Below are 10,134 nucleotides of genomic sequence, written 5' to 3'. Positions count from 1 at the left end.
AACTTCTCACTATTTTTGGGTGGTTACAGATCGCAGGAGATTTACAAATAGAGATGGATATCTCCTGCGGCTTACAAAGATATTTATAGAGGTGAAACCCTAAAACGATCCGTACCGGGGGGGGCTCCGCCCCCCCCACCCCCCCAGGCGTCCCTGGGCCGCGGGAAGGCCAGTTGGCCTCGCTGCGCTCCGGCCCAAGCCTCCCGGCGACGGGCCTCCGCTTCGCTCGCCAACTTGGCCGCCTTCTTCAGAATTTGGATCACAAACTCAACAGTTCCTATAAATTAGACACAAATCAGCTTTGTGCTATAACAAAACAGAGAAAATAGAAGATAGGCAACCAATTTTCTCAACCAAACAATTACTTCAACACAAAAGTTAACTAACGACGATTTGCATCTAAACAATAGCAAACCTGGAGATGATGACTTGGTGAGGTTTTCTCTTCCAAGAATTGGTGTAGAATTCAATCAGACACATGTTCTGAAATTTAGTATCTGTTAGAAGGCATAATGTTCTGATTTGTTATAAAGAGAGCATTGTTCAATCAGACACACTATAAAGAGAGCATTGTTCAATTCAACATTTGTATCATTAGCCTGAACATAACATCATGTTTTGAAGAAAAAGATTAGTGCGAAAATTTAGAGAAAGGAACATGTGTTCAACCAAATGGAATATACATACGGGGAAACATCGCCCTTTCAAACGACTTTGTGGTGCAAGAGAAGGTAGATCATCAGCATGGATAACTGCTGCCTACCTATGGTGAAGGTGGACTCTAGGTGTATCATACAATTTCTATGTGCAAGGATATGTTAGTAGGCTTCAAATTGAGGCGACCTCCTGCTTCTTGAGCTTCTGCTTGCCCCTCCACTGCTGCCACTTCTTGCTGAACATCGAGGCGGCAAGCCAAAAGCTCCCGACGATCTCCTTGAGGTCCTTGGGCAGTAGCTTCCTGGGCTGCTGCGACTACGAGGCATCGAGATCTATGTGATCCTTCATGGCCATAACGTCCCGCGCCGCACTCACCTCCGTCTCCATCTCCCCAGAGGTTTATTACAAATTATGAACCACTGGGAGCTTTATTAGAAATTATGAAGCAATTTAACGCGAATCAAAAGCATCTCATTAATGTATGCAGCATCATCAAGCCACGAAACTAAAGGCATCTCCAAGAGTCTTCTTTAAACTCACTCTCTAAATCATCATTTGGAGAAAAAATCCCTCTCTATATATTTTCATCTTCAACAGTTTTTCTATATCTTGTGCACACTCTAGAGTCAATATAGATCTGCATCTTTGCCTAGCCAGAAATCTAGAATAGAGGATAGCAATATTTGGACATCTAGTTAAAGAAGCTGTTGGAGGACCAAAATCTCTATTTCTATCAGTAAGGATATATAAACTCTTGGAGTTACTCTTAAGCTCAATGATTTAAGTAGAATCTAAAAGGAGTAAAGTTTCCTCAGTATATTGGGGCACTTACATGCATGGTGGTGGCCCTTCACCTTCCGGTTCAAGTTTCCTCCATTCATATGGCTTGGCCGCAGTATCAAGGGCCCATACATCTGCCAGGGGTCGTTTTCCTGAAACATTGATGCAGTCTTACTATCAACATCGATCAGCTGGAATGATCTGTATGTAGCAATAATCTAGACATGACAGATACGAGCAATTTCCTACCATCATTGCCACCAATTGTCAATAAGAATCGTTGACCAACCAAGGCCATCACATGTCCATACCATGGACCAGGACCTTGAACCATCACTCTGTGCAAAAGAAATAGAATCCTCAGCAAACAGTCAAACTAAAAGTCCCAATTTAAACCATAGTAGAGTAGCAAGAGAATCCACCTATGCCATCGCGGTCGTTGTGGTTTAAGATCAAGAACATGAAGGTCCTCAGCGGATAAGCCAGCTGGACCAATTCCACCCTAAAAGAAACAAAATGTGAAGGGATTGGTGATATTCGCTATTGCATCAGCACCGACCTGACAACAAAATTGACACAGCTAAGCTAGGTACCTGAATGACCACCATGGTTCCAACAGCAGTTGCTACATGTGCAGCTCTTGGTGAAGGAGGTTCGCCAAGAGGAGTGAGCCTGGCAACATTAATGTTGTGGTCAATAAGTGGTACATGATTTGACTGATTTATAGGGTAGTCGGTACAATAAAAAGTGTAACACTCTAATGTTAAGCACTTAAGCCTCCGAGAACTTGGAAGACATCTGACTTCAGTTCATGTTTAGCTTTTGAAGCAGTACAATTCAAGCTAGTTTGTAACTTCCTCAAGACACCCTAGAGTGTTCAATGGAGAATGGACCTCCATAATGTCTGCCTACAGTGAAATTCCATAGAAACATTCCAATATGGAGCCGTTGAATATTTCTTTTACCACACAATCATAATGCAAAAGCAAAAGGATGGCAGAAAAAATAGGCATAAAACAGAACCATAATGTCCTAATTGTTCTCTACAAGAATGTCCCACAGCTGTAATAAGAATCCCACTTTGATAAGTAACTGGCTAACTGCAATTAAAAAGTAATAGAATATTATTGTTCATGGTTCATTAACTAAGCTTGGCAACTCAAACCATATAAAAGCACTATACTTGACCCCTAATAGCATGCAGTTACAAAACGACAATGTGCCTTGGCATCTCACTAATAATTACTGTCCAAATCAGACAGTGGTTCAAATTCCCAGCCATTAGAAATACTTTCTACTGACCAACCTTTTTGCCACGAATGACATTATAAGAGAAATCAGTAGTCAAAGATTAATCTCGAAGACCACACCAAATCAAACTGTGCCTTATATTTGGGCATGTTTGCTTCTGATTTAAGCGGGTGTTTGGGGCTTTGGGCTGCGGCTGATTGAATAGCCCAGCCGGTCAGCTGCATGCCTGCAGCCTATCCTGCTTAGTACAACCTCTTCTCTCTGGATGTATCTGCTGCTGACTTGGTGCAGCTGCTACGGTGTTGGTGGGATGGCTACTGCACCTGGAACCAGCTCGACCGAACAGGATACACAGTTTCTAGCAATGCTAATAGTCATAACCAGCAGTCCAGCACAATGTGTCACCAGGTAGCAATGATAATAGTCATAACCAGCAGTCCAGCACAATGTGTCACCAGGTCGATGTCTAGTTTGCTCTACTAAGAATTATTAAGTAGTACATTCTGCCCAGGCCCAAGATTAACTTTTTTTCATCATAACTTAGTATTAAGTAGCATTGGAGCAAAACAGCTGAATTCAACATTCATAATTCTTGCTTGTAATGTGTCGATAGATCGACACTCAGTTCAGAGATAAAACAGTTCAGTATGTCCACTCCATTATTTCCAGTAATCAAGGGAGAAAGATGTTTGTGAAATTAACTGTGAAAATGGATGAAAGCATGGAGATGATTGGAAAATTTCCAGGGTTACAAGTAAATTCTTACAGAAAATCTAATGCATCCTGATAGTTCAAATTGCACAATGAGGGTAAAAGAAAGAATACGAAAGATAATTTGATTTGATCCAAATAAAAAGTTTCAGTCTAGAGGGCATAATTTTTTCCTGCTTCATAAGGCTAAACAATTTGAATTATGATACAATTTATGAATGGGTATTCTATTTGGTGCCAAGGCTTTGTCAAGCTTCAAGCATCTTATCCATCATTTAAAAAAATGAAACTAATTCATTTGATACCCTAAGAAGATTAAAGTTCAGTCAACTGTATGTAGCTGGTTGTATTTGAGAGTGATGATGAAGTGCTTGTTTGCTCGGAGATGGAATAACAACAGATTTATAGGCAGGAAGATTGTAATGAGAAGCAGTGCAAGTCTGCAAGACGACGTACATGCAGTCTTGTTTGACTCTGTTGGCAGAAGGCGTCGAATTTGACAAGGACCACTGTGGCGTGCTTTTTGTTCCGGCGTGCTGAACATGTTTGAGATCATAGTGGGGGTATCTACTAATCATCAAAGTTTTAGCATGCATCACATGGTAATGGCTAATGATCTAGTATGTAATTGTAAACGCCATGCAAACTACTTCAGCATGCTTTAGCCCATCCAAATGTTCTTTTCATAGAAGCATTCAGTCAAATTAAATGCATAAATGCATAAGAGAGATCACATAGTCACTACATACTCACCGTGGAAAAGGTAAACATGGGGCTTTCACTCACCTTGTTGTTGTGCCTCGTAATGCTGATCTATCGAAGTTCCTTTTGCAGCTTCAATTAGCAAAGTTCAACTGCTAGAAGAACTGAAATAAAGAAGAAAAATGTGATGAAGTGATGAGTCAAATACTGGCAAAATTTGAACCACATAGTTTCTATAACTATGAATCATGCATCTACCAACATTTGGCAATTAGCAAAGTTCAACTGCTAGAAGAACTGAAAACAGAAAAAGGCATACACCATAACACATGTTCAGTTTATAGTTCTCCTAAATACACATGTTCAGAAAAAGGCATACACCAAAACAGAAAATACACATGTTCAGAGATGTTATGACGAGATCGACTTATTTAGCAGCTTATTGTAAGCAAACTCTGTTTGTTCCTTCGCAATTTTGGTAGTGTTTTTCCAAAGCAGAATGAATGTTTCTGTCTATTGCAATTTTGTCGTGCAGAATAACTCTTAGAATTATCCTCACATTATAGGATCTTTACCATACACTTAGCATGCATTTGGATCTACCCAAGCACTTCATAGCTACATTCTAGTAATTATTTAAGGGCTAGTAAAAAAATAAAAATTCAGTCTGCCAATCATTTTTACATTTTTTACCATTTTTAGTCTTGATGCTTTAACTTGAATCCGTATTTTAAGAACAATCAAGTAGCCACTTCATCTAGGCACCTAAATACAAAAAACACTTGGAACTTAATCAACTCACTGGTGCTTACAAACCAGTAACCAAAACCTATACATCTCCACAAAAATCTGCAGATCAGACTGCGTACCTGATACATCCAGTGAGCTGCACACGGAATCCAGAGAAATAAGGGTGTAGTAATTAGATAAAACACCATAACACTCTAAAAGTAGGTGTAACACCCGGTTTTAAAGGGACAAAACCGGGTGCATCTCATACATGCGCCAAGAAGACAACATATATAATAACAGAGTGTATAGAGATAAATGTCATAAAACATCAGAGTATGTATTACATAGCGGAAGACTTATTACAAAATAAAAGTGTAAACATAAAACGAACTAAGGATCGTCGGCGCCAATGTCGACCGAGACACGCCACCTAGATCAGATCGAACTCCTCAGTGTTAGGCGGCTCCTCTTCGACCACCTGCTCTTCTCCTGTGGGGGGGGTGTGAGACAGCAAGAGTGAGCTCACATACGTTCATAGCTCAACAAGTCGTGGGGAATAATGTGGCATGAACTCACCAAAGGTGGGAGTTCATGTAGTGTAAGGCTAATCAATGGAATAAAGGCTGAGGCTGAGCATTGCTTTTATAAGTTGGTCAAAATTTTATTAGCAATTACTAAGTGTAAGTAAATACCAAACCTTAATAATAATAAAGAAAAGTAATAGTAAAATAATCCCAAATGCGATGCAAATGTCAAATTAAATTTAAGTTCCATATTTAATCATGTGAGGGTCCGAGCCGCTCTTGACCGTGAGCACGGCTAGTATACTAGTTTTACACTCTGCAGAGGTTGCGCATCTTTACCCACAAGTCGTGTATCCCATGTCGCCTGGGTTTGCAAGGCCCTTAGACACTACCGAGGTGAATGGCTAGGGATCCACTACGAGGCCTTTACAAAGTTCCACTAGCTTCCGAAAACCCGCTACAGTTTATAGGAAGATCCAGTACAGGGTTCCTGGCTGACAGCCATCGCAGCAAAATCAACCAGGGACCTCCCCGCACTGACCTCTCCCCTACTGCCCTTGCCCCTTTCGGGTAAGGTAGTCTTCCACTAGCTTTCCTAATTAGTCAGCCAAGGGCGTCCCATTATACCCTTGTGGTAGCACTGTTTTCCCGGGTGGTCGCTCCATGTTCCCATTAATTTAATGATCTTAACATGAACAATAATAATAACAAGTTAATAACAGAATAATCATGAATAGTGTATCTCCATACCCAATCCACATAAAGCAATAGCAAGTACTACCCAAAAATATTTCAGGGGTGAACAAGGTATAGAGGTAATCAAAACTGGGGTAACATAAAGGCTCCCATCAAAATTATCCTATGCAGATCATTAAAATTAATAAGAACATGGCTGGGAAAGTAAGTGATCAAGGGCACAACTTGCCTGCAATGAGCTCCTGCTCAGCTACTTCTACTTGTTGAAGCTCAGGTTCCACAGTGGGTTGCTCGTCTACTCGCATCAACACAATACATACATAGTATAGCCAAAATCAACATCACACCAAACAGATGAATGAAATATACAGTAAAAATCTACACATTAAAATGAAACCATAGGAACTGGAATCACTAAATTTTGAGTTATAGAATTCAAGTTATGAATTTCCTAAGATTTAAGGTGATTATAATAGGATTAGATGATAAATTAATTTTCTAACTGAGTTCATGTCAAAACAGAGATACTAAATGATAAAGAATATTATTACAAAATTTTAGAAATTGTAATGGTTCAATTTGGACAAAAAATGGAATTTCTATGAATTTTACAAGTTTCTAGATTTGTTTTTTATTAAAAATGAATTTCTATACGTATTTCTCTATTTTATTCCCCTCTGGACTGGGCGTCAAATTCTGGAAAAGTCAGGGGCTACAGAGCAAGAATCCCTAAGACTCATTATCCTGTCGCAAGGGACGGCGGGTTTATTCAGTAGTATTCTAGGGACTCTTTAGCAAATTGTTTCAGCGAAAGGGTATCGTTCACTACGAGCCGCCCGATTAGACATCGACGCAGCAGATTAGATCGGAGCGAGCTACTCCCCCGCACTCACCCCTGTCCGTCAGATCCAAGATCTACGCCCCGGATTCTATTTTGCCACAACGCCATTCAAGCCGCCAGATCCGAAATCGAGGGTCCGAATCGCATCCCACACGGTAAGCATTCCCACACGCTAGATCATGATCCCACGGCCAAGCGGCTTCTTCCTCCATAAACCATTGCTGGGGCCGGCTTACGCCGCATAGGCGGACGCGCCCATGGCACAACCCACCGCAGGAGTCCCGCCATCGGTGTCCAGACAATCTGACCAAACTTGTACGCGGTACTTAATCACAGTTGTCCATTAAGGATCGAAGGCCACCGTGTCACCTTCATCCACCCGACAGCGCCCGGCGGCGTTGCCCATTGCCGCCACCCCAAATCCCCAGTCCGGCCGTCGAACTCCACCCAGGAACAGCGCTATACAAAGCAGAGCTCAAAGCAAGCACAGAGGGAGGTACCATGATTAAGGCGAGCCGGTTGTCAACGACGCGGAAGGGTTGCAGGCCACGATGGCGCGTGGTACTACGCTGAGACGTCCCTCCAGGAGCTCGGCGAGCACTGGTCCGCGCGGTCACCACCAGGGGGAAGAGTGGTCACGTTGGCGGCGCGTCACGGCTTGATGATTATGTAGGAGCAGGGGGATTCCAAGATGGCAGACGGGGAGGGATGTAGGACTGGGTAGGGGAGAAGCGCGGAACGACGAGCACACGGCAGAAGAATCAAGAACAGAGGCGGAGGTGGTCCAATGTTTATGCAGCCGGAGAAGGGAGATCGGGTGGCACCTGGTTCGGTCGGTTGCGTGCATGGCGGAGTTCGTTGAGCTCGACCGCGAATCGCACGGGGACGATGATCGAGTCAGGCGCGGACACCTGGGCTGAGGGCGCGAGATGCCAGGGAGAGAACGGCTACGATGATCACACCGGCGGCCACAACGGCGAGGTAAACGGCCCCGATGCAACAACCAGGGAAGGAAGAACGACTTGGCATGCGAGAGTCTGGGAAGCGGACCCCACAATCCAGTGGTCGCCAATGATTCAACGTGCGCGTGATGCGGCAAGAAGCCTGGCGGCTAGGGTTTAGCCAGGCGCGCTGGGGCTTTCGGCTGTGTAGTGTGGGCCGCGCGATTAGTTGGGCCGGGGGGAGAAAATTGGCCCAGGTAGGCCGATAGGGTTATGTTTTCTATTTTTTTTTCTGTTTATTTTCTTTTGATTTCTTTCCAAATTCAAATACCAGTGTTTGAATTTCACATTTGAGTTGTGGATCCATCCTAGAGGTTTAAGTGCATAATTAAAATAAACGAATTACCAGTATGACATGGTATATTTACTTATAAAATTTGCTTTGCATTTTATATAGAGTTTTTCCTATTTATTTTAAATATGCAAATTCAAATACTGGTCTAAAATATTGATTTTCTCTATATGTTATAATATTTTCCTTCTCTTCTCAAATTATAGAATTTCCTTTAGAATTAAATTCAAATTTGGATTTTTAACATATATCTTTTTACATTATTTTATGTTGTCACATAATGCGCACAAAATAAAATCCCAGCATGATTTATTTTTGGGTGTCCTTTGTTATTTATTTATTTGTTTTCATGTGATGTTCTCATGAAATGATAAATATGGATAACACAGATATATACAATGGAATGTCATTTCTCTTTTTAGGTTATCCGCCACAAATTACAAGTTGGGTATTACAAATCCTACCCCCCTTAAAAATAATCTCGTCCTCGAGATTTAGGAAGATCTAGGGAAAAGATAGAGAAAGTCTATTCGAAGCTCTTCTTCTCTCTCTCAAGTAGCTTCGTCTTCTCCGTGATGACTCCATTGCACTTTGCACATCTTTATAACCTTATTCCTCGTAACTCTAGTCAAAGTGTCAAGAATCTTGATCGGATACTCCATGTAAGTCAAATCACCCTGAACATTGTGCTCTTCCATTGATAACTGTTCCTCAGGGACACGGAGACACTTCTCAAGTTGAGACATATGCAATACATTATGCACATCAGATAGACTATCAGGTAGCTCGCGTTGATAGGCCATCTCTCCAACTTGCCTAAAAAAACTCAGAATGATCTAATAAAGTGAGGGGACAATTTACTATTGACTTTAAAACTCCTCATTCCACGAAGTGGTGACATCTTGAGGTACGCATGATCACCTTCCTCTAGTCTGGTCCAAAAATAGAGGAGTGCTGCACTTCCCGCCATATAGAATCTCGAACATTGACATTTTCAGACTGGCCTGATAACTATTATCATGTGAGAACTCAGCACAAGGTAGACACTTGTTCCAACTACTACCATGCTGAAGGGCACAAGCTCTCAACATGACGTCCAATACTTGATTAGTCCTTTTAGTCTGTCCATCAGTCTGAGGTAGGCCGAACTAAAATTCAACTTCGCATTCGTATTCTCATGAAAACTTTTCCAAAATCTGGAGGTAGACTGTGATCCTCTATCCAAAATGATCTTCTACGATACACTGTGTAGAGACATAATCCAAGACATGTATAACTTAGCCAATTGTGATCCCTTATAAATAGTCTTGACCGGAATAAAATGAGCCACTTGGGTCAGTCTATCCACAATAACCCATATAGAATCGTATCCTTTCAAGGTGCGAGGCAATCCAGTAATGAAGTCCATACCAATCTCTTCCCACTTTCACTCGGGTATCTTTAGTGGGTGCAATAGTCCAACTAGTCTTTGGTGTTCGACCTTAACTCTTTGACACACATTGCACATAGTCACATGTGCAGCCACATCTCTTTTCAATCCATACCACCAGTATTTCTGCTTCGAATCCTGATACATCTCGGTACTACCAGGATGAATAGAATAATCCAAGTCATGGACCTCCTTTAAAATAGTCTCACGAAGGCTTTCAATATCAGGAACACATATCCGATTATTGAACCATATCGTGCCTTGCTCATCCTCCGTGAACTCCGGAACTCGACCTTCCGTGATTAGATCCTTAATCTCTTGAATCTTAGCATCACCAACCTGACCTTTACGAATCTCTTGCTCCAAGGTAGGTTCCAACTCAATGGTGACTCCTTCAGTGTGAGTAACAATTCCCAGGTTGAGCTTCTCAAAATATTTTGCCAATTCATCGGGTAGTTGGACAACGAAAGCGGAGTGAACATGCTCCTTCCGACTCAAGGCATCTGCAACCAAATTCG

At 42.0% G+C, this 10,134-nt stretch overlaps 1 long non-coding RNA gene across 1 annotated transcript; it reads right to left on the bottom strand.

Moving 5' to 3' along the window:
• Nucleotides 1–1,528: 1,528 nt before the first annotated feature.
• Nucleotides 1,529–1,774, bottom strand: LOC103641334 (uncharacterized). Its single transcript, XR_560257.3, has 2 exons — nucleotides 1,687–1,774; nucleotides 1,529–1,589 (listed from the first exon to the last, which is right to left on the bottom strand). It is a non-coding gene; the product is annotated as an uncharacterized lncRNA (long non-coding RNA).
• Nucleotides 1,775–10,134: the final 8,360 nt, after the last annotated feature.

The sequence above is a fragment of the Zea mays genome, chromosome 10, assembly GCF_902167145.1.
Source record: "Zea mays cultivar B73 chromosome 10, Zm-B73-REFERENCE-NAM-5.0, whole genome shotgun sequence".
In the NCBI taxonomy this organism is placed as follows: Eukaryota; Viridiplantae; Streptophyta; class Magnoliopsida; order Poales; family Poaceae; genus Zea; species Zea mays.
Note: the sequence above shows the minus strand (reverse complement) of the source record. Positions and strands in the feature narration are given on the sequence as shown.